Source organism: Parasteatoda tepidariorum, chromosome 5, assembly GCF_982258835.1.
Source record: "Parasteatoda tepidariorum strain Cologne lab strain chromosome 5, Ptep-v5.0, whole genome shotgun sequence".
Lineage (NCBI taxonomy): Eukaryota > Metazoa > Arthropoda > Arachnida > Araneae > Theridiidae > Parasteatoda > Parasteatoda tepidariorum.
This window is the reverse complement of record NC_141759.1, coordinates 106,249,048-106,273,080: the sequence shown is the minus strand read 5'-3', so window position 1 is coordinate 106,273,080 and position 24,033 is coordinate 106,249,048.

Below are 24,033 nucleotides of genomic sequence, written 5' to 3'. Positions count from 1 at the left end.
TACTTAGAAAACAATCAGAAGTTTTTGGTACTAAGAAAATTTCTGACCTTTTCGGTACTTAGACAATATCTGACGTTTTCGGTACTTAGAAAAATTCTTTCGATTTCGGTACTTAGAAAACATTAAGAAGTCTTCGGTACTTAGAAAATTTCTGACGCTTTCGGTACTTAGAAAAATTCTTACGATTTCGATACTTATTAAACATTCAGAAGTTTTCGGTTCTTAGAAAAATTCTGCCGATTTCGGTACTTAGAAAATTCTGACGATTTCGGTACTTGGAAAATTTATGACCTTTTCGGTACTTAGAAAATTTCTGACCTTTTCGGTGCTTAGAAAAATTCTGACGAATTCGGTACTTAGAAAAATTCTGACGGTTTCGGTACTTAGAAAAATTCCAACGATTTCGGTACTTAGAAAATTTCTGCCTTTTTCGGTACTTAGAAAACATTCAGAAGATTTCGGTACTTAGAAAATTTCTGACCTTTTCGGTACTTAGAAAAATTCTGATGATTTCGGCACTTAGAAAATTTCTGACCTTTTCGGTATTTAGAAAATTTCAAACGATTTCGGTATTTAGAAAAATTCAGACGATTTCGGTATTTAGCAAAATTCCGACGATTTCGGTACTTAGAAAATTTCTGCCTTTTTCGGTACTTAGAAAACATTCAGAAGATTTCGGTACTTTGAAAATTTCTGACCTTTTCGGTACTTAGAAAAATTTTGACGATTTCGGTACTTAGAAAAATTCTGATGATTTCGGTACTTAGAAAATTTCTGACCTTTTCGGTATTTAGAAAATTTCAAATGATTTTGGTACTTAGAAAAATTCAGACGATTTCGGTACTTAGAAAAATTCCGACGATTTCGGTACTTAGAAAATTTCGGCCTTTTTCGGTACTTAGAAATCATTCAGAAGTTTTCGGTACTTAGAAAATTTCTGACGATTTCTTTACTTAGAAAATTTCAAACGATTTCGGTACTTAGAAAAATTCAGACGATTTCGGTACTTAGAAAAATTCCGACGATTTCGGTACTTAGAAAATTTCTGCCTTTTTCGGTACTTAGAAAACATTCAGAAGTTTTCGGTACTTAGAAAATTTCTGACGTTATCGGTACTTAGAAAAATTCTGACGATTTCGGTACTTAGAAAAATTCTGACGATTTCGGTACTTAGAAAAATTCTGTCGATTTCGGTACTTAGAAAACATTAAGAAGTCTTCGGTACTTAGAAAATTTCTGACGTTTTCGGTACTTAGAAAAATTCTTACGATTTCGATACTTATTAAACATTCAGAAGTTTTCGGTTCTTAGAAAAATTCTGACGAATTCGGTACTTAGAAAAATTCTGACGATTTCGGTACTTAGAAAAATTCCGACGATTTCGGTACTTAGAAAATTTCTGCCTTTTTCGGTACTTAGAAAACATTCAGAAGATTTCGGTACTTAGAAAATTTCTGACCTTTTCGGTACTTAGAAAAATTTTGACGATTTCGGTACTTAGAAAAATTCTGATGATTTCGGTACTTAGAAAATTTCTGACCTTTTCGGTATTTAGAAAATTTCAAATGATTTCGGTACTTAGAAAAATTCAGACGATTTCGGTACTTAGAAAAATTCCGACGATTTCGGTACTTAGAAAATTTCCGACGATTTCGGTACTTAGAAATCATTCAGAAGTTTTCGGTACTTAGAAAATTTCTGACGTTATCGGTACTTAGAAAAATTCTGACGATTTCGGTACTTAGAAAAATTCTGGTGATTTCGGAATTTAGAAATATTCTGTTGATTTCGGTACTTAGAAAAATTCTGGTGATTTCGGAACTTAGAAATATTATGTTGATTTCGGTACTTAGAAAAATTCTGCCGATTTCGGTATTTAGAAAATTCTGACGATTTCGGTACTTGGAAAATTTCTGACCTTTTCGGTACTTAGAAAATTTCTGACCTTTTCGGTACTTAGAAAAACTCGGACGATTTCGGTATTTAGGAAAATTCTGTCGATTTCGGTACTTAGAAAAATTCTGTTGATTTTGGTACATAGAAAAATCTGACGATTTCTTTACTTAGAAAAATTCCGACGATTTCGGTGCTTAGAAAACAATCAGAAGTTTTCGGTACTTAGATAATTTCTGACGTTTTCGTTACTTAGAAAAATTCTGCCGATTTCGGTACTTATAAAAATTCTGTTGATTTCGGTACTTAGAAAACAATCAGAAGTTTTTGGTACTAAGAAAATTTCTGACCTTTTCGGTACTTAGAAAATATCTGACTTTTTCGGTACTTAGAAAAATTCTGTCGATTTCGGTACTTAGAAAACATTCAGAAGTCTTCGGTACTTAGAAAATTTCTGACCTTTTCGGTACTTGGAAAATTTCTGACCTTTTCGGTACTTAGAAAATTTCTGACCTTTACGGTACTTAGAAAAATTCTGACGATTTCGGTACTTAGAAAACATTAAGAAGTCTTCGGTACTTAGAAAATTTCTGACGTTTTCGGTACTTAGAAAAATTCTTACGATTTCGATACTTATTAAACATTCAGAAGTTTTCGGTACTTAGAAAAATTCTGCCGATTTCGGTACTTAGAAAATTCTGACGATTTCGGTACTTGGAAAATTTCTGACCTTTTCGGTACTTAGAAAACATTCAGAAGATTTCGGTACTTAGAAAATTTCTGACCTTTTCGGTATTTAGAAAATTTCAAACGATTTCGGTACTTAGAAAATTTCTGACGATTTCTTTACTTAGAAAATTTCAAACGATTTCGGTACTTGGAAAAATTCAGACGATTTCGGTACTTAGAAAAATTCCGACGATTTCGGTACTTAGAAAATTTCTGCCTTTTTCGGTACTTAGAGAACATTCAGAAGTTTTCGGTACTTAGAAAATTTCTGACGTTATCGGTACTTTGAAAAATTCTGACGATTTCGGTACTTAGAAAAATTCTGGTTATTTCGGAACTTAGAAATATTCTGTTGATTTCGGTACTTAGAAAAATTTGTTTGATTTTGGTACTTAGAAAAATCTGACGATTTCTTTACTTAGAAAAATTCCGACGATTTCGGTGCTTAGAAAACAATCAGAAGTTTTCGGTACTTTGATAATTTCTGACGTTTTCGTTACTTAGAAAAATTCTGCCGATTTCGGTACTTATAAAAATTCTGTTGATTTCGGTACTTAGAGAACAATCAGAAGTTTTTGGTACTAAGAAAATTTCTGACCTTTTCGGTACTTAGAAAATATCTGACTTTTTCGGTACTTAGAAAAATTCTGTCGATTTCGGTACTTAGAAAACATTCAGAAGTCTTCGGTGCTTAGAAAATTTCTGACGTTTTCGGTACTTAGAAAAATTCTTACGATTTCGATACTTATTAAACATTCAGAAGTTTTCGGTACTTAGAAAAATTCTGCCGATTTCGGTACTTAGAAAATTTCTGACCTTTTCGGTACTTGGAAAATTTCTGACATTTTCGGTACTTAGAAAATTTCTGACCTTTACGGTACTTAGAAAAATTCTTACGATTTCGGTACTTAGAAAAATTCCGACGATTTAGGTACTTAGAAAATTTCTGCCTTTTTCGGTACTTAGAAAACATTCAGAAGATTTCGGTACTTAGAAAATTTCTGACCTTTTCGGTACTTAGAAAATTTTTGACGATTTCGGTACTTAGAAAAATTCTGATGATTTCGGTACTTAGAAAATTTCTGACCTTTTCGGTATTTAGAAAATTTCAAACGATTTCGGTTCTTAGAAAAATTCAGACGATTTCGGTACTTAGAAAAATTCCGACGATTTCGGTACTTAGAAAATTTCTGCCTTTTTCGGTACTTAGAAATCATTCAGAAGTTTTCGGTACTTAGAAAATTTCTGACGTTATCGGTACTTAGAAAAATTCTGACGATTTCGGTACTTAGAAAAATTCTGGTGATTTCGGAACTTAGAAATATTCTGTTGATTTCGGTACATAGAAAAATCTGACGATTTCTTTACTTAGAAAAATTCCGACGATTTCGGTGCTTAGAAAACAATCAGAAGTTTTCGGTACTTAGATAATTTCTGACGTTTTCGTTACTTAGAAAAATTCTGCCGATTTCGGTACTTATAAAAATTCTGTTGATTTCGGTACTTAGAAAACAATCAGAAGTTTTTGGTACTAAGAAAATTTCTGACCTTTTCGGTACTTAGAAAATATCTGACTTTTTCGGTACTTTGAAAAATTCTGTCGATTTCGGTACTTAGAAAACATTCAGAAGTCTTCGGTACTTAGAAAATTTCTGACGTTTTCGGTACTTAGAAAAATTCTTACGATTTCGATACTTATTAAACATTCAGAAGTTTTCGGTACTTAGAAAAATTCTGCTGATTTCGGTACTTAGACAATTTCTGACCTTTTCGGTAGTTGGAAAATTTCTGACCTTTTCGGTACTTAGAAAATATCTGACTTTTTCGGTACTTAGAAAAATTCTGTCGATTTCGATACTTAGAAAACATTCAGAAGTCTTCGGTACTTAGAAAATTTCTGACGTTTTCGGTACTTAGAAAAATTCTTACGATTTCGATACTTATTAAACATTCAGAAGTTTTCGGTACTTAGAAAATTTCTGACCTTTTCGGTACTTAGAAAATTTCTGACCTTTTCGGTGCTTAGAAAAATTCTGACGAATTCGGTACTTAGAAAAATTCTGACGATTTCGGTACTTAGAAAATTTCTGACCTTTTCGGTATTTAGAAAATTTCAAACGATTTCGGTACTTAGAAAAATTCCGACGATTTCTTTACTTAGAAAAATTCCGACGATTTCGGTACTTAGAAAATTTCTGCCTTTTTCGGTACTTAGAAATCATTCTGAAGTTTTCGGTACTTAGAAAATTTCTGACGATTTCTTTACTTAGAAAATTTCAAACGATTTCGGTACTTAGAAAAATTCAGACGATTTCGGTACTTAGAAAAATTCCGACGATTTCGGTACTTAGAAAATTTCTGCCTTTTTCGGTACTTAGAAAACATTCAGAAGTTTTCGGTACTTAGAAAATTTCTGACGTTATCGGTACTTAGAAAAATTCTGACGATTTCGGTACTTAGAAAAATTCTGACGATTTCGGTACTTAGAAAAATTCTGGTGATTTCGGAACTTAGAAATATTCTGTTGATTTCGGTACTTAGAAAAATTCGGTTGATTTTGGTACTTAGAAAAATCTGACGATTTCTTTACTTAGAAAAATTCCGACGATTTCGGTGCTTAGAAAACAATCAGAAGTTTTCGGTACTTAGATAATTTCTGACGTTTTCGTTACTTAGAAAAATTCTGCCGATTTCGGTACTTATAAAAACTCTGTTGATTTCGGTACTTAGAAAACAATCAGAAGTTTTTGGAACTAAGAAAATTTCTGACCTTTTCGGTACTTAGAAAATATCTGACTTTTTCGGTACTTAGAAAAATTCTGTCGATTTCGGTACTTAGAAAACATTAAGAAGTCTTCGGTACTTAGAAAATTTCTGACGTTTTCGGTACTTAGAAAAATTCTTACGATTTCGATACTTATTAAACATTCAGAAGTTTTCGGTTCTTAGAAAAATTCTGCCGATTTCGGTACTTGGAAGATTTCTGACCTTTTCGGTACTTAGAAAATTTCTGACCTTTTCGGTGCTTAGAAAAATTCTGACGAATTCGGTACTTAGAAAAATTCTGACGATTTCGGTACTTAGAAAAATTCCGACGATTTAGGTACTTAGAAAATTTCTGCCTTTTTCGGTACTTAGAAAACATTCAGAAGATTTCGGTACTTAGAAAATTCTGACCTTTTCGGTACTTAGAAAATTTTTGACGATTTCGGTACTTAGAAAAATTCCGACGATTTCGGTACTTAGAAAATTTCTGCCTTTTTCGGTACTTAGAAATCATTCAGAAGTTTTCGGTACTTAGAAAATTTCTGACGTTATCGGTACTTAGAAAAATTCTGACGATTTCGGTACTTAGAAAAATTCTGGTGATTTCAGAACTTAGAAATATTCTGTTGATTTCGGTACTTAGAAAAATTCTGCCGATTTTGGTACTTAGAAAATTCTGACGATTTCGGTACTTGGAAAATTTCTGACCTTTTCGGTACTTAGAAAATTTCTGACCTTTTCGGTACTTAGAAAAACTCGGACGATTTCGGTACTTAGGAAAATTCTGTCGATTTCGGTACTTAGAAAAATTCTGTTGATTTTGGTACATAGAAAAATCTGACGATTTCTTTACTTAGAAAAATTCCGACGATTTCGGTGCTTTGAAAACAATCAGAAGTTTTCGGTACTTAGATAATTTCTGACGTTTTCGTTACTTAGAAAAATTCTGCCGATTTCGGTACTTATAAAAATTCTGTTGATTTCGGTACTTAGAAAACAATCAGAAGTTTTTGGTACTAAGAAAATTTCTGACCTTTTCGGTACTTAGAAAATATCTGACTTTTTCGGTACTTTGAAAAATTCTGTCGATTTCGGTACTTAGAAAACATTCAGAAGTCTTCGGTACTTAGAAAATTTCTGACGTTTTCGGTACTTAGAAAAATTCTTACGATTTCGATACTTGTTAAACATTCAGAAGTTTTCGGTACTTAGAAAAATTCTGCTGATTTCGGTACTTAGACAATTTCTGACCTTTTCGGTAGTTGGAAAATTTCTGACCTTTTCGGTACTTAGAAAATATCTGACTTTTTCGGTACTTAGAAAAATTCTGTCGATTTCGGTACTTAGAAAACATTCAGAAGTCTTCGGTACTTAGAAAATTTCTGACGTTTTCGGTACTTAGAAAAATTCTTACGATTTCGATACTTATTAAACATTCAGAAGTTTTCGGTACTTAGAAAAATTCTGCTGATTTCGGTACTTAGACAATTTCTGACCTTTTCGGTACTTGGAAAATTTCTGACCTTTTCGGTACTTAGAAAATTTCTGACCTTTTCGGTGCTTAGAAAAATTCTGACGAATTCGGTACTTAGAAAAATTCTGACGATTTCGGTACTTAGAAAATTTCTGACCTTTTCGGTATTTAGAAAATTTCAAACGATTTCGGTACTTAGAAAAATTCAGACGATTTCTTTACTTTGAAAAATTCCGACGATTTCGGTACTTAGAAAATTTCTGCCTTTTTCGGTACTTAGAAATCATTCAGAAGTTTTCGGTACTTAGAAAATTTCTGACGATTTCTTTACTTAGAAAATTTCAAACGATTTCGGTACTTAGAAAAATTCAGACGATTTCGGTACTTAGAAAAATTCCGACGATTTCGGTACTTAGAAAATTTCTGCCTTTTTCGGTACTTAGAAAACATTCAGAAGTTTTCGGTACTTAGAAAATTTCTGACGTTATCGGTACTTAGAAAAATTCTGACGATTTCGGTACTTAGAAAAATTCTGACGATTTCGGTACTTAGAAAAATTCTGGTGATTTCGGAACTTAGAAATATTCTGTTGATTTCGGTACTTAGAAAAATTCGGTTGATTTTGGAACTTAGAAAAATCTGACGATTTCTTTACTTAGAAAAATTCCGACGATTTCGGTGCTTAGAAAACAATCAGAAGTTTTCGGTACTTAGATAATTTCTGACGTTTTCGTTACTTAGAAAAATTCTGCCGATTTCGGTACTTATAAAAATTCTGTTGATTTCGGTACTTAGAAAACAATCAGAAGTTTTTGGAACTAAGAAAATTTCTGACCTTTTCGGTACTTAGAAAATATCTGACTTTTTCGGTACTTAGAAAAATTCTGTCGATTTCGGTACTTAGAAAACATTAAGAAGTCTTCGGTACTTAGAAAATTTCTGACGTTTTCGGTACTTAGAAAAATTCTTACGATTTCGATACTTATTAAACATTCAGAAGTTTTCGGTTCTTAGAAAAATTCTGCCGATTTCGGTACTTGGAAGATTTCTGACCTTTTCGGTACTTAGAAAATTTCTGACCTTTTCGGTGCTTGGAAAAATTCTGACGATTTCGGTACTTAGAAAAATTCCGACGATTTAGGTACTTAGAAAATTTCTGCCTTTTTCGGTACTTAGAAATCATTCAGAAGTTTTCGGTACTTAGAAAATTTCTGACGTTATCGGTACTTAGAAAATTTTTGACGATTTCGGTACTTAGAAAAATTCCGACGATTTCGGTACTTAGAAAATTTCTGCCTTTTTCGGTACTTAGAAATCATTCAGAAGTTTTCGGTACTTAGAAAATTTCTGACGTTATCGGTACTTAGAAAAATTCTGACGATTTCGGTACTTAGAAAAATTCTGGTGATTTCGGTACTTAGAAAATTTCTGCCTTTTTCGGTACTTAGAAAACATTCAGAAGTTTTCGGTACTTAGAAAATTTCTGACGTTATCGGTACTTAGAAAAATTCTGACGATTTCGGTACTTAGAAAAATTCTGACGATTTCGGTACTTAGAAAAATTCTGGTGATTTCGGAACTTAGAAATATTCTGTTGATTTCGGTACTTAGAAAAATTCGGTTGATTTTGGTACTTATAAAAATCTGACGATTTCTTTACTTAGAAAAATTCCGACGATTTCGGTGCTTAGAAAACAATCAGAAGTTTTCGGTACTTAGAAAATTTCTGACGTTATCGGTACTTAGAAAAATTCTGACGATTTCGGTACTTAGAAAAATTCTGGTGATTTCAGAACTTAGAAATATTCTGTTGATTTCGGTACTTAGAAAAATTCTGCCGATTTCGGTACTTAGAAAATTCTGACGATTTCGGTACTTGGAAAATTTCTGACCTTTTCGGTACTTAGAAAATTTCTGACCTTTTCGGTACTTAGAAAAACTCGGACGATTTCGGTACTTAGGAAAATTCTGTCGATTTCGGTACTTAGAAAAATTCTGTTGATTTTGGTACATAGAAAAATCTGACGATTTCTTTACTTAGAAAAATTCCGACGATTTCGGTGCTTAGAAAACAATCAGAAGTTTTCGGTACTTAGATAATTTCTGACGTTTTCGTTACTTAGAAAAATTCTGCCGATTTCGGTACTTATAAAAATTCTGTTGATTTCGGTACTTAGAAAACAATCAGAAGTTTTTGGTACTAAGAAAATTTCTGACCTTTTCGGTACTTAGAAAATATCTGACTTTTTCGGTACTTTGAAAAATTCTGTCGATTTCGGTACTTAGAAAACATTCAGAAGTCTTCGGTACTTAGAAAATTTCTGACGTTTTCGGTACTTAGAAAAATTCTTACGATTTCGATACTTGTTAAACATTCAGAAGTTTTCGGTACTTAGAAAAATTCTGCTGATTTCGGTACTTAGACAATTTCTGACCTTTTCGGTAGATGGAAAATTTCTGACCTTTTCGGTACTTAGAAAATATCTGACTTTTTCGGTACTTAGAAAAATTCTGTCGATTTCGGTACTTAGAAAACATTCAGAAGTCTTCGGTACTTAGAAAATTTCTGACGTTTTCGGTACTTAGAAAAATTCTTACGATTTCGATACTTATTAAACATTCAGAAGTTTTCGGTACTTAGAAAAATTCTGCTGATTTCGGTACTTAGACAATTTCTGACCTTTTCGGTACTTGGAAAATTTCTGACCTTTTCGGTACTTAGAAAATTTCTGACCTTTTCGGTGCTTAGAAAAATTCTGACGAATTCGGTACTTAGAAAAATTCTGACGATTTCGGTACTTAGAAAATTTCTGACCTTTTCGGTATTTAGAAAATTTCAAACGATTTCGGTACTTAGAAAAATTCAGACGATTTCTTTACTTTGAAAAATTCCGACGATTTCGGTACTTAGAAATCATTCAGAAGTTTTCGGTACTTAGAAAATTTCTGACGATTTCTTTACTTAGAAAATTTCAAACGATTTCGGTACTTAGAAAAATTCAGACGATTTAGGTACTTAGAAAAATTCCGACGATTTCGGTACTTAGAAAATTTCTGCCTTTTTCGGTACTTAGAAAACATTCAGAAGTTTTCGGTACTTAGAAAATTTCTGACGTTATCGGTACTTAGAAAAATTCTGACGATTTCGGTACTTAGAAAAATTCTGACGATTTCGGTACTTAGAAAAATTCTGGTGATTTCGGAACTTAGAAATATTCTGTTGATTTCGGTACTTAGAAAAATTCGGTTGATTTTGGTACTTAGAAAACAATCAGAAGTTTTCGGTACTTAGATAATTTCTGACGTTTTCGTTACTTAGAAAAATTCTGCCGATTTCGGTACTTATAAAAATTCTGTTGATTTCGGTACTTAGAAAACAATCAGAAGTTTTTGGAACTAAGAAAATTTCTGACCTTTTCGGTACTTAGAAAATATCTGACTTTTTCGGTACTTAGAAAAATTCTGTCGATTTCGGTACTTAGAAAACATTAAGAAGTCTTCGGTACTTAGAAAATTTCTGACGTTTTCGGTACTTAGAAAAATTCTTACGATTTCGATACTTATTAAACATTCAGAAGTTTTCGGTTCTTAGAAAAATTCTGCCGATTTCGGTACTTGGAAGATTTCTGACCTTTTCGGTACTTAGAAAATTTCTGACCTTTTCGGTGCTTGGAAAAATTCTGACGATTTCGGTACTTAGAAAAATTCCGACGATTTAGGTACTTAGAAAATTTCTGCCTTTTTCGGTACTTAGAAATCATTCAGAAGTTTTCGGTACTTAGAAAATTTCTGACGTTATCGGTACTTAGAAAATTTTTGACGATTTCGGTACTTAGAAAAATTCCGACGATTTCGGTACTTAGAAAATTTCTGCCTTTTTCGGTACTTAGAAATCATTCAGAAGTTTTCGGTACTTAGAAAATTTCTGACGTTATCGGTACTTAGAAAAATTCTGACGATTTCGGTACTTAGAAAAATTCTGGTGATTTCGGTACTTAGAAAATTTCTGCCTTTTTCGGTACTTAGAAAACATTCAGAAGTTTTCGGTACTTAGAAAATTTCTGACGTTATCGGTACTTAGAAAAATTCTGACGATTTCGGTACTTAGAAAAATTCTGACGATTTCGGTACTTAGAAAAATTCTGGTGATTTCGGAACTTAGAAATATTCTGTTGATTTCGGTACTTAGAAAAATTCGGTTGATTTTGGTACTTATAAAAATCTGACGATTTCTTTACTTAGAAAAATTCCGACGATTTCGGTGCTTAGAAAACAATCAGAAGTTTTCGGTACTTAGATAATTTCTGACGTTTTCGTTACTTAGAAAAATTCTGCCGATTTCGGTACTTATAAAAACTCTGTTGATTTCGGTACTTAGAAAACATTAAGAAGTCTTCGGTACTTAGAAAATTTCTGACGTTTTCGGTACTTAGAAAAATTCTTACGATTTCGATACTTATTAAACATTCAGAAGTTTTCGGTTCTTAGAAAAATTCTGCCGATTTCGGTACTTGGAAGATTTCTGACCTTTTCGGTACTTAGAAAATTTCTGACCTTTTCGGTGCTTAGAAAAATTCTGACGAATTCGGTACTTAGAAAAATTCTGACGATTTCGGTACTTAGAAAAATTCCGACGATTTAGGTACTTAGAAAATTTCTGCCTTTTTCGGTACTTAGAAAACATTCAGAAGATTTCGGTACTTAGAAAATTTCTGACCTTTTCGGTACTTAGAAAATTTTTGACGATTTCGGTACTTAGAAAAATTCCGACGATTTCGGTACTTAGAAAATTTCTGCCTTTTTCGGTACTTAGAAATCATTCAGAAGTTTTCGGTACTTAGAAAATTTCTGACGTTATCGGTACTTAGAAAAATTCTGACGATTTCGGTACTTAGAAAAATTCTGGTGATTTCGGAACTTAGAAATATTCTGTTGATTTCGGTACTTAGAAAAATTCTGCCGATTTCGGTACTTAGAAAATTCTGACGATTTCGGTACTTGGAAAAACTCGGACGATTTCGGTACTTAGGAAAATTCTGTCGATTTCGGTACTTAGAAAAATTCTGTTGATTTTGGTACATAGAAAAATCTGACGATTTCTTTACTTAGAAAAATTCCGACGATTTCGGTGCTTAGAAAACAATCAGAAGTTTTCGGTACTTAGATAATTTCTGACGTTTTCGTTACTTAGAAAAATTCTGCCGATTTCGGTACTTATAAAAATTCTGTTGATTTCGGTACTTAGAAAACAATCAGAAGTTTTTGGTACTAAGAAAATTTCTGACCTTTTCGGTACTTAGAAAAATTCTTACGATTTCGATACTTGTTTAACATTCAGAAGTTTTCGGTACTTAGAAAAATTCTGCTGATTTCGGTTCTTAGACAATTTCTGACCTTTTCGGTAGTTGGAAAATTTCTGACCTTTTCGGTACTTAGAAAATATCTGACTTTTTCGGTACTTAGAAAAATTCTGTCGATTTCGGTACTTAGAAAACATTCAGAAGTCTTCGGTACTTAGAAAATTTCTGACGTTTTCGGTACTTAGAAAAATTCTTACGATTTCGATACTTATTAAACATTCAGAAGTTTTCGGTACTTAGAAAAATTCTGCTGATTTCGGTACTTAGACAATTTCTGACCTTTTCGGTACTTGGAAAATTTCTGACCTTTTCGGTACTTAGAAAATTTCTGACCTTTTCGGTGCTTAGAAAAATTCTGACGAATTCGGTACTTAGAAAAATTCTGACGATTTCGGTACTTAGAAAATTTCTGACCTTTTCGGTATTTAGAAAATTTCAAACGATTTCGGTACTTAGAAAAATTCAGACGATTTCTTTACTTAGAAAAATTCCGACGATTTCGGTACTTAGAAAATTTCTGCCTTTTTCGGTACTTAGAAATCATTCAGAAGTTTTCGGTACTTAGAAAATTTCTGACGATTTCTTTACTTAGAAAATTTCAAACGATTTCGGTACTTAGAAAAATTCAGACGATTTCGGTACTTAGAAAAATTCCGACGATTTCGGTACTTAGAAAATTTCTGCCTTTTTCGGTACTTAGAAAACATTCAGAAGTTTTCGGTACTTAGAAAATTTCTGACGTTATCGGTACTTAGAAAAATTCTGACGATTTCGGTACTTAGAAAAATTCTGACGATTTCGGTACTTAGAAAAATTCTGGTGATTTCGGAACTTAGAAATATTCTGTTGATTTCGGTACTTAGAAAAATTCGGTTGATTTTGGTATTTAGAAAAATCTGACGATTTCTTTACTTAGAAAAATTCCGACGATTTCGGTGCTTAGAAAACAATCAGAAGTTTTCGGTACTTAGATAATTTCTGACGTTTTCGTTACTTAGAAAAATTCTGCCGATTTCGGTACTTATAAAAATTCTGTTGATTTCGGTACTTAGAAAACAATCAGAAGTTTTTGGAACTAAGAAAATTTCTGACCTTTTCGGTACTTAGAAAATATCTGACTTTTTCGGTACTTAGAAAAATTCTGTCGATTTCGGTACTTAGAAAACATTAAGAAGTCTTCGGTACTTAGAAAATTTCTGACGTTTTCGGTACTTGGAAGATTTCTGACCTTTTCGGTACTTAGAAAATTTCTGACCTTTTCGGTGCTTAGAAAAATTCTGACGAATTCGGTACTTAGAAAAATTCTGACGATTTCGGTACTTAGAAAAATTCCGACGATTTAGGTACTTAGAAAATTTCTGCCTTTTTCGGTACTTAGAAATCATTCAGAAGTTTTCGGTACTTAGAAAATTTCTGACGTTATCGGTACTTAGAAAATTTTTGACGATTTCGGTACTTAGAAAAATTCCGACGATTTCGGTACTTAGAAAATTTCTGCCTTTTTCGGTACTTAGAAATCATTCAGAAGTTTTCGGTACTTAGAAAATTTCTGACGTTATCGGTACTTAGAAAAATTCTGACGATTTCGGTACTTAGAAAAATTCTGGTGATTTCGGAACTTAGAAATATTCTGTTGATTTCGGTACTTAGAAAAATTCTGCCGATTTCGGTACTTAGAAAATTCTGACGATTTCGGTACTTGGAAAATTTCTGACCTTTTCGGTACTTAGAAAATTTCTGACCTTTTCGGTACTTAGAAAAACTCGGACGATTTCGGTACTTAGGAAAATTCTGTCGATTTCGGTACTTAGAAAAATTCTGACGATTTCGGTACTTAGAAAAATTCTGGTGATTTCAGAACTTAGAAATATTCTGTTGATTTCGGTACTTAGAAAAATTCTGCCGATTTCGGTACTTAGAAAATTCTGACGATTTCGGTACTTGGAAAATTTCTGACCTTTTCGGTACTTAGAAAATTTCTGACCTTTTCGGTACTTAGAAAAACTCGGACGATTTCGGTACTTAGGAAAATTCTGTCGATTTCGGTACTTAGAAAAATTCTGTTGATTTTGGTACATAGAAAAATCTGACGATTTCTTTACTTAGAAAAATTCCGACGATTTCGGTGCTTAGAAAACAATCAGAAGTTTTCGGTACTTAGATAATTTCTGACGTTTTCGTTACTTAGAAAAATTCTGCCGATTTCGGTACTTATAAAAATTCTGTTGATTTCGGTACTTAGAAAACAATCAGAAGTTTTTGGTACTAAGAAAATTTCTGACCTTTTCGGTACTTAGAAAATATCTGACTTTTTCGGTACTTTGAAAAATTCTGTCGATTTCGGTACTTAGAAAACATTCAGAAGTCTTCGGTACTTAGAAAATTTCTGACGTTTTCGGTACTTAGAAAAATTCTTACGATTTCGATACTTGTTAAACATTCAGAAGTTTTCGGTACTTAGAAAAATTCTGCTGATTTCGGTACTTAGACAATTTCTGACCTTTTCGGTAGATGGAAAATTTCTGACCTTTTCGGTACTTAGAAAATATCTGACTTTTTCGGTACTTAGAAAAATTCTGTCGATTTCGGTACTTAGAAAACATTCAGAAGTCTTCGGTACTTAGAAAATTTCTGACGTTTTCGGTACTTAGAAAAATTCTTACGATTTCGATACTTATTAAACATTCAGAAGTTTTCGGTACTTAGAAAAATTCTGCTGATTTCGGTACTTAGACAATTTCTGACCTTTTCGGTACTTGGAAAATTTCTGACCTTTTCGGTACTTAGAAAATTTCTGACCTTTTCGGTGCTTAGAAAAATTCTGACGAATTCGGTACTTAGAAAAATTCTGACGATTTCGGTACTTAGAAAATTTCTGACCTTTTCGGTATTTAGAAAATTTCAAACGATTTCGGTACTTAGAAAAATTCAGACGATTTCTTTACTTTGAAAAATTCCGACGATTTCGGTACTTAGAAATCATTCAGAAGTTTTCGGTACTTAGAAAATTTCTGACGATTTCTTTACTTAGAAAATTTCAAACGATTTCGGTACTTAGAAAAATTCAGACGATTTCGGTACTTAGAAAAATTCCGACGATTTCGGTACTTAGAAAATTTCTGCCTTTTTCGGTACTTAGAAAACATTCAGAAGTTTTCGGTACTTAGAAAATTTCTGACGTTATCGGTACTTAGAAAAATTCTGACGATTTCGGTACTTAGAAAAATTCTGACGATTTCGGTACTTAGAAAAATTCTGGTGATTTCGGAACTTAGAAATATTCTGTTGATTTCGGTACTTAGAAAAATTCGGTTGATTTTGGTACTTAGAAAACAATCAGAAGTTTTCGGTACTTAGATAATTTCTGACGTTTTCGTTACTTAGAAAAATTCTGCCGATTTCGGTACTTATAAAAATTCTGTTGATTTCGGTACTTAGAAAACAATCAGAAGTTTTTGGAACTAAGAAAATTTCTGACCTTTTCGGTACTTAGAAAATATCTGACTTTTTCGGTACTTAGAAAAATTCTGTCGATTTCGGTACTTAGAAAACATTAAGAAGTCTTCGGTACTTAGAAAATTTCTGACGTTTTCGGTACTTAGAAAAATTCTTACGATTTCGATACTTATTAAACATTCAGAAGTTTTCGGTTCTTAGAAAAATTCTGCCGATTTCGGTACTTGGAAGATTTCTGACCTTTTCGGTACTTAGAAAATTTCTGACCTTTTCGGTGCTTGGAAAAATTCTGACGATTTCGGTACTTAGAAAAATTCCGACGATTTAGGTACTTAGAAAATTTCTGCCTTTTTCGGTACTTAGAAATCATTCAGAAGTTTTCGGTACTTAGAAAATTTCTGACGTTATCGGTACTTAGAAAATTTTTGACGATTTCGGTACTTAGAAAAATTCCGACGATTTCGGTACTTAGAAAATTTCTGCCTTTTTCGGTACTTAGAAATCATTCAGAAGTTTTCGGTACTTAGAAAATTTCTGACGTTATCGGTACTTAGAAAAATTCTGACGATTTCGGTACTTAGAAAAATTCTGGTGATTTCGGTACTTAGAAAATTTCTGCCTTTTTCGGTACTTAGAAAACATTCAGAAGTTTTCGGTACTTAGAAAATTTCTGACGTTATCGGTACTTAGAAAAATTCTGACGATTTCGGTACTTAGAAAAATTCTGACGATTTCGGTACTTAGAAAAATTCTGGTGATTTCGGAACTTAGAAATATTCTGTTGATTTCGGTACTTAGAAAAATTCGGTTGATTTTGGTACTTATAAAAATCTGACGATTTCTTTACTTAGAAAAATTCCGACGATTTCGGTGCTTAGAAAACAATCAGAAGTTTTCGGTACTTAGATAATTTCTGACGTTTTCGTTACTTAGAAAAATTCTGCCGATTTCGGTACTTATAAAAACTCTGTTGATTTCGGTACTTAGAAAACATTAAGAAGTCTTCGGTACTTAGAAAATTTCTGACGTTTTCGGTACTTAGAAAAATTCTTACGATTTCGATACTTATTAAACATTCAGAAGTTTTCGGTTCTTAGAAAAATTCTGCCGATTTCGGTACTTGGAAGATTTCTGACCTTTTCGGTACTTAGAAAATTTCTGACCTTTTCGGTGCTTAGAAAAATTCTGACGAATTCGGTACTTAGAAAAATTCTGACGATTTCGGTACTTAGAAAAATTCCGACGATTTAGGTACTTAGAAAATTTCTGCCTTTTTCGGTACTTAGAAAACATTCAGAAGATTTCGGTACTTAGAAAATTTCTGACCTTTTCGGTACTTAGAAAATTTTTGACGATTTCGGTACTTAGAAAAATTCCGACGATTTCGGTACTTAGAAAATTTCTGCCTTTTTCGGTACTTAGAAATCATTCAGAAGTTTTCGGTACTTAGAAAATTTCTGACGTTATCGGTACTTAGAAAAATTCTGACGATTTCGGTACTTAGAAAAATTCTGGTGATTTCGGAACTTAGAAATATTCTGTTGATTTCGGTACTTAGAAAAATTCTGCCGATTTCGGTACTTAGAAAATTCTGACGATTTCGGTACTTGGAAAAACTCGGACGATTTCGGTACTTAGGAAAATTCTGTCGATTTCGGTACTTAGAAAAATTCTGTTGATTTTGGTACATAGAAAAATCTGACGATTTCTTTACTTAGAAAAATTCCGACGATTTCGGTGCTTAGAAAACAATCAGAAGTTTTCGGTACTTAGATAATTTCTGACGTTTTCGTTACTTAGAAAAATTCTGCCGATTTCGGTACTTATAAAAATTCTGTTGATTTCGGTACTTAGAAAACAATCAGAAGTTTTTGGTACTAAGAAAATTTCTGACCTTTTCGGTACTTAGAAAATATCTGACTTTTTCGGTACTTTGAAAAATTCTGTCGATTTCGGTACTTAGAAAACATTCAGAAGTCTTCGGTACTTAGAAAATTTCTGACGTTTTCGGTACTTAGAAAAATTCTTACGATTTCGATACTTGTTTAACATTCAGAAGTTTTCGGTACTTAGAAAAATTCTGCTGATTTCGGTTCTTAGACAATTTCTGACCTTTTCGGTAGTTGGAAAATTTCTGACCTTTTCGGTACTTAGAAAATATCTGACTTTTTCGGTACTTAGAAAAATTCTGTCGATTTCGGTACTTAGAAAACATTCAGAAGTCTTCGGTACTTAGAAAATTTCTGACGTTTTCGGTACTTAGAAAAATTCTTACGATTTCGATACTTATTAAACATTCAGAAGTTTTCGGTACTTAGAAAAATTCTGCTGATTTCGGTACTTAGACAATTTCTGACCTTTTCGGTACTTGGAAAATTTCTGACCTTTTCGGTACTTAGAAAATTTCTGACCTTTTCGGTGCTTAGAAAAATTCTGACGAATTCGGTACTTAGAAAAATTCTGACGATTTCGGTACTTAGAAAATTTCTGACCTTTTCGGTATTTAGAAAATTTCAAACGATTTCGGTACTTAGAAAAATTCAGACGATTTCTTTACTTAGAAAAATTCCGACGATTTCGGTACTTAGAAAATTTCTGCCTTTTTCGGTACTTAGAAATCATTCAGAAGTTTTCGGTACTTAGAAAATTTCTGACGATTTCTTTACTTAGAAAATTTCAAACGATTTCGGTACTTAGAAAAATTCAGACGATTTCGGTACTTAGAAAAATTCCGACGATTTCGGTACTTAGAAAATTTCTGCCTTTTTCGGTACTTAGAAAACATTCAGAAGTTTTCGGTACTTAGAAAATTTCTGACGTTATCGGTACTTAGAAAAATTCTGACGATTTCGGTACTTAGAAAAATTCTGACGATTTCGGTACTTAGAAAAATTCTGGTGATTTCGGAACTTAGAAATATTCTGTTGATTTCGGTACTTAGAAAAATTCGGTTGATTTTGGTACTTAGAAAAATCTGACGATTTCTTTACTTAGAAAAATTCCGACGATTTCGGTGCTTAGAAAACAATCAGAAGTTTTCGGTACTTAGATAATTTCTGACGTTTTCGTTACTTAGAAAAATTCTGCCGATTTCGGTACTTATAAAAATTCTGTTGATTTCGGTACTTAGAAAACAATCAGAAGTTTTTGGAACTAAGAAAATTTCTGACCTTTTCGGTACTTAGAAAATATCTGACTTTTTCGGTACTTAGAAAAATTCTGTCGATTTCGGTACTTAGAAAACATTAAGAAGTCTTCGGTACTTAGAAAATTTCTGACGTTTTCGGTACTTGGAAGATTTCTGACCTTTTCGGTACTTAGAAAATTTCTGACCTTTTCGGTGCTTAGAAAAATTCTGACGAATTCGGTACTTAGAAAAATTCTGACGATTTCGGTACTTAGAAAAATTCCGACGATTTAGGTACTTAGAAAATTTCTGCCTTTTTCGGTACTTAGAAATCATTCAGAAGTTTTCGGTACTTAGAAAATTTCTGACGTTATCGGTACTTAGAAAATTTTTGACGATTTCGGTACTTAGAAAAATTCCGACGATTTCGGTACTTAGAAAATTTCTGCCTTTTTCGGTACTTAGAAATCATTCAGAAGTTTTCGGTACTTAGAAAATTTCTGACGTTATCGGTACTTAGAAAAATTCTGACGATTTCGGTACTTAGAAAAATTCTGGTGATTTCGGAACTTAGAAATATTCTGTTGATTTCGGTACTTAGAAAAATTCTGCCGATTTCGGTAGTTAGAAAATTCTGACGATTTCGGTACTTGGAAAATTTCTGACCTTTTCGGTACTTAGAAAATTTCTGACCTTTTCGGTACTTAGAAAAACTCGGACGATTTCGGTACTTAGGAAAATTCTGTCGATTTCGGTACTTAGAAAAATTCTGTTGATTTTGGTACATAGAAAAATCTGACGATTTCTTTACTTAGAAAAATTCCGACGATTTCGGTGCTTAGAAAACAATCAGAAGTTTTCGGTACTTAGATAATTTCTGACGTTTTCGTTACTTAGAAAAATTCTGCCGATTTCGGTACTTATAAAAATTCTGTTGATTTCGATACTTAGAAAACAATCAGAAGTTTTTGGTACTAAGAAAATTTCTGACCTTTTCGGTACTTAGAAAATATCTGACTTTTTCGGTACTTTGAAAAATTCTGTCGATTTCGGTACTTAGAAAGCATTCAGAAGTCTTCGGTACTTAGAAAACAATCAGAAGTTTTTGGTACTAAGAAAATTTCTGACCTTTTCGGTACTTAGAAAATATCTGACTTTTTCGGTACTTTGAAAAATTCTGTCGATTTCGGTACTTAGAAAACATTCAGAAGTCTTCGGTACTTAGAAAATTTCTGACGTTTTCGGTACTTAGAAAAATTCTTACGATTTCGATACTTATAAAACATTCAGAAGTTTTCGGTTCTTAGAAAAATTCTGCCGATTTCGGTACTTGGAAGATTTCTGACCTTTTCGGTACTTAGAAAATTTCTGACCTTTTCGGTGCTTAGAAAAATTCTGACGAATTCGGTACTTAGAAAAATTCTGACGATTTCGGTACTTAGAAAAATTCCGACGATTTAGGTACTTAGAAAATTTCTGCATTTTTCGGTACTTAGAAAACATTCAGAAGATTTCGGTACTTAGAAAATTTCTGACGTTATCGGTACTTAGAAAAATTCTGACGATTTCGGTACTTAGAAAAATTCTGACGATTTCGGTACTTAGAAAAATTCTGGTGATTTCGGAACTTAGAAATATTCTGTTGATTTCGGTACTTAGAAAAATTCGGTTGATTTTGGTACTTAGAAAAATCTGACGATTTCTTTACTTAGAAAAATTCCGACGATTTCGGTGCTTAGAAAACAATCAGAAGTTTTCGGTACTTAGATAATTTCTGACGTTTTCGTTACTTAGAAAAATTCTGCCGATTTCGGTACTTATAAAAATTCTGTTGATTTCGGTACTTAGAAAACAATCAGAAGTTTTTGGAACTAAGAAAATTTCTGACCTTTTCGGTACTTAGAAAATATCTGACTTTTTCGGTACTTAGAAAAATTCTGTCGATTTCGGTACTTAGAAAACATTAAGAAGTCTTCGGTACTTAGAAAATTTCTGACGTTTTCGGTACTTGGAAGATTTCTGACCTTTTCGGTACTTAGAAAATTTCTGACCTTTTCGGTGCTTAGAAAAATTCTGACGAATTCGGTACTTAGAAAAATTCTGACGATTTCGGTACTTAGAAAAATTCCGACGATTTAGGTACTTAGAAAATTTCTGCCTTTTTCGGTACTTAGAAATCATTCAGAAGTTTTCGGTACTTAGAAAATTTCTGACGTTATCGGTACTTAGAAAATTTTTGACGATTTCGGTACTTAGAAAAATTCCGACGATTTCGGTACTTAGAAAATTTCTGCCTTTTTCGGTACTTAGAAATCATTCAGAAGTTTTCGGTACTTAGAAAATTTCTGACGTTATCGGTACTTAGAAAAATTCTGACGATTTCGGTACTTAGAAAAATTCTGGTGATTTCGGAACTTAGAAATATTCTGTTGATTTCGGTACTTAGAAAAATTCTGCCGATTTCGGTACTTAGAAAATTCTGACGATTTCGGTACTTGGAAAATTTATGACCTTTTCGGTACTTAGAAAATTTCTGACCTTTTCGGTACTTAGAAAAACTCGGACGATTTCGGTACTTAGGAAAATTCTGTCGATTTCGGTACTTAGAAAAATTCTGTTGATTTTGGTACATAGAAAAATCTGACGATTTCTTTACTTAGAAAAATTCCGACGATTTCGGTGCTTAGAAAACAATCAGAAGTTTTCGGTACTTAGATAATTTCTGACGTTTTCGTTACTTAGAAAAATTCTGCCGATTTCGGTACTTATAAAAATTCTGTTGATTTCGGTACTTAGAAAACAATCAGAAGTTTTTGGTACTAAGAAAATTTCTGACCTTTTCGGTACTTAGAAAATATCTGACTTTTTCGGTACTTTGAAAAATTCTGTCGATTTCGGTACTTAGAAAGCATTCAGAAGTCTTCGGTACTTAGAAAATTTCTGACGTTTTCGGTACTTAGAAAAATTCTTACGATTTCGATACTTATTAAACATTCAGAAGTTTTCGGTTCTTAGAAAAATTCTGCCGATTTCGGTACTTGGAAGATTTCTGACCTTTTCGGTACTTAGAAAATTTCTGACCTTTTCGGTGCTTAGAAAAATTCTGACGAATTCGGTACTTAGAAAAATTCTGACGATTTCGGTACTTAGAAAAATTCCGACGATTTAGGTACTTAGAAAATTTCTGCCTTTTTCGGTACTTAGAAAACATTCAGAAGATTTCGGTACTTAGAAAATTTCTGACCTTTTCGGTACTTAGAAAATTTTTGACGATTTCGGTACTTAGAAAAATTCCGACGATTTCGGTACTTAGAAAATTTCTGCCTTTTTCGGTACTTAGAAATCATTCAGAAGTTTTCGGTACTTAGAAAATTTCTGACGTTATCGGTACTTAGAAAAATTCTGACGATTTCGGTACTTAGAAAAATTCTGGTGATTTCGGAACTTAGAAATATTCTGTTGATTTCGGTACTTAGAAAAATTCTGCCGATTTCGGTACTTAGAAAATTCTGACGATTTCGGTACTTGGAAAAACTCGGACGATTTCGGTACTTAGGAAAATTCTGTCGATTTCGGTACTTAGAAAAATTCTGTTGATTTTGGTACATAGAAAAATCTGACGATTTCTTTACTTAGAAAAATTCCGACGATTTCGGTGCTTAGAAAACAATCAGAAGTTTTCGGTACTTAGATAATTTCTGACGTTTTCGTTACTTAGAAAAATTCTGCCGATTTCGGTACTTATAAAAATTCTGTTGATTTCGGTACTTAGAAAACAATCAGAAGTTTTTGGTACTAAGAAAATTTCTGACCTTTTCGGTACTTAGAAAATATCTGACTTTTTCGGTACTTTGAAAAATTCTGTCGATTTCGGTACTTAGAAAACATTCAGAAGTCTTCGGTACTTAGAAAATTTCTGACGTTTTCGGTACTTAGAAAAATTCTTACGATTTCGATACTTGTTTAACATTCAGAAGTTTTCGGTACTTAGAAAAATTCTGCTGATTTCGGTTCTTAGACAATTTCTGACCTTTTCGGTAGTTGGAAAATTTCTGACCTTTTCGGTACTTAGAAAATATCTGACTTTTTCGGTACTTAGAAAAATTCTGTCGATTTCGGTACTTAGAAAACATTCAGAAGTCTTCGGTACTTAGAAAATTTCTGACGTTTTCGGTACTTAGAAAAATTCTTACGATTTCGATACTTATTAAACATTCAGAAGTTTTCGGTACTTAGAAAAATTCTGCTGATTTCGGTACTTAGACAATTTCTGACCTTTTCGGTACTTGGAAAATTTCTGACCTTTTCGGTACTTAGAAAATTTCTGACCTTTTCGGTGCTTAGAAAAATTCTGACGAATTCGGTACTTAGAAAAATTCTGACGATTTCGGTACTTAGAAAATTTCTGACCTTTTCGGTATTTAGAAAATTTCAAACGATTTCGGTACTTAGAAAAATTCAGACGATTTCTTTACTTAGAAAAATTCCGACGATTTCGGTACTTAGAAAATTTCTGCCTTTTTCGGTACTTAGAAATCATTCAGAAGTTTTCGGTACTTAGAAAATTTCTGACGATTTCTTTACTTAGAAAATTTCAAACGATTTCGGTACTTAGAAAAATTCAGACGATTTCGGTACTTAGAAAAATTCCGACGATTTCGGTACTTAGAAAATTTCTGCCTTTTTCGGTACTTAGAAAACATTCAGAAGTTTTCGGTACTTAGAAAATTTCTGACGTTATCGGTACTTAGAAAAATTCTGACGATTTCGGTACTTAGAAAAATTCTGACGATTTCGGTACTTAGAAAAATTCTGGTGATTTCGGAACTTAGAAATATTCTGTTGATTTCGGTACTTAGAAAAATTCGGTTGATTTTGGTACTTAGAAAAATCTGACGATTTCTTTACTTAGAAAAATTCCGACGATTTCGGTGCTTAGAAAACAATCAGAAGTTTTCGGTACTTAGATAATTTCTGACGTTTTCGTTACTTAGAAAAATTCTGCCGATTTCGGTACTTATAAAAATTCTGTTGATTTCGGTACTTAGAAAACAATCAGAAGTTTTTGGAACTAAGAAAATTTCTGACCTTTTCGGTACTTAGAAAATATCTGACTTTTTCGGTACTTAGAAAAATTCTGTCGATTTCGGTACTTAGAAAACATTAAGAAGTCTTCGGTACTTAGAAATTTTCTGACGTTTTCGGTACTTGGAAGATTTCTGACCTTT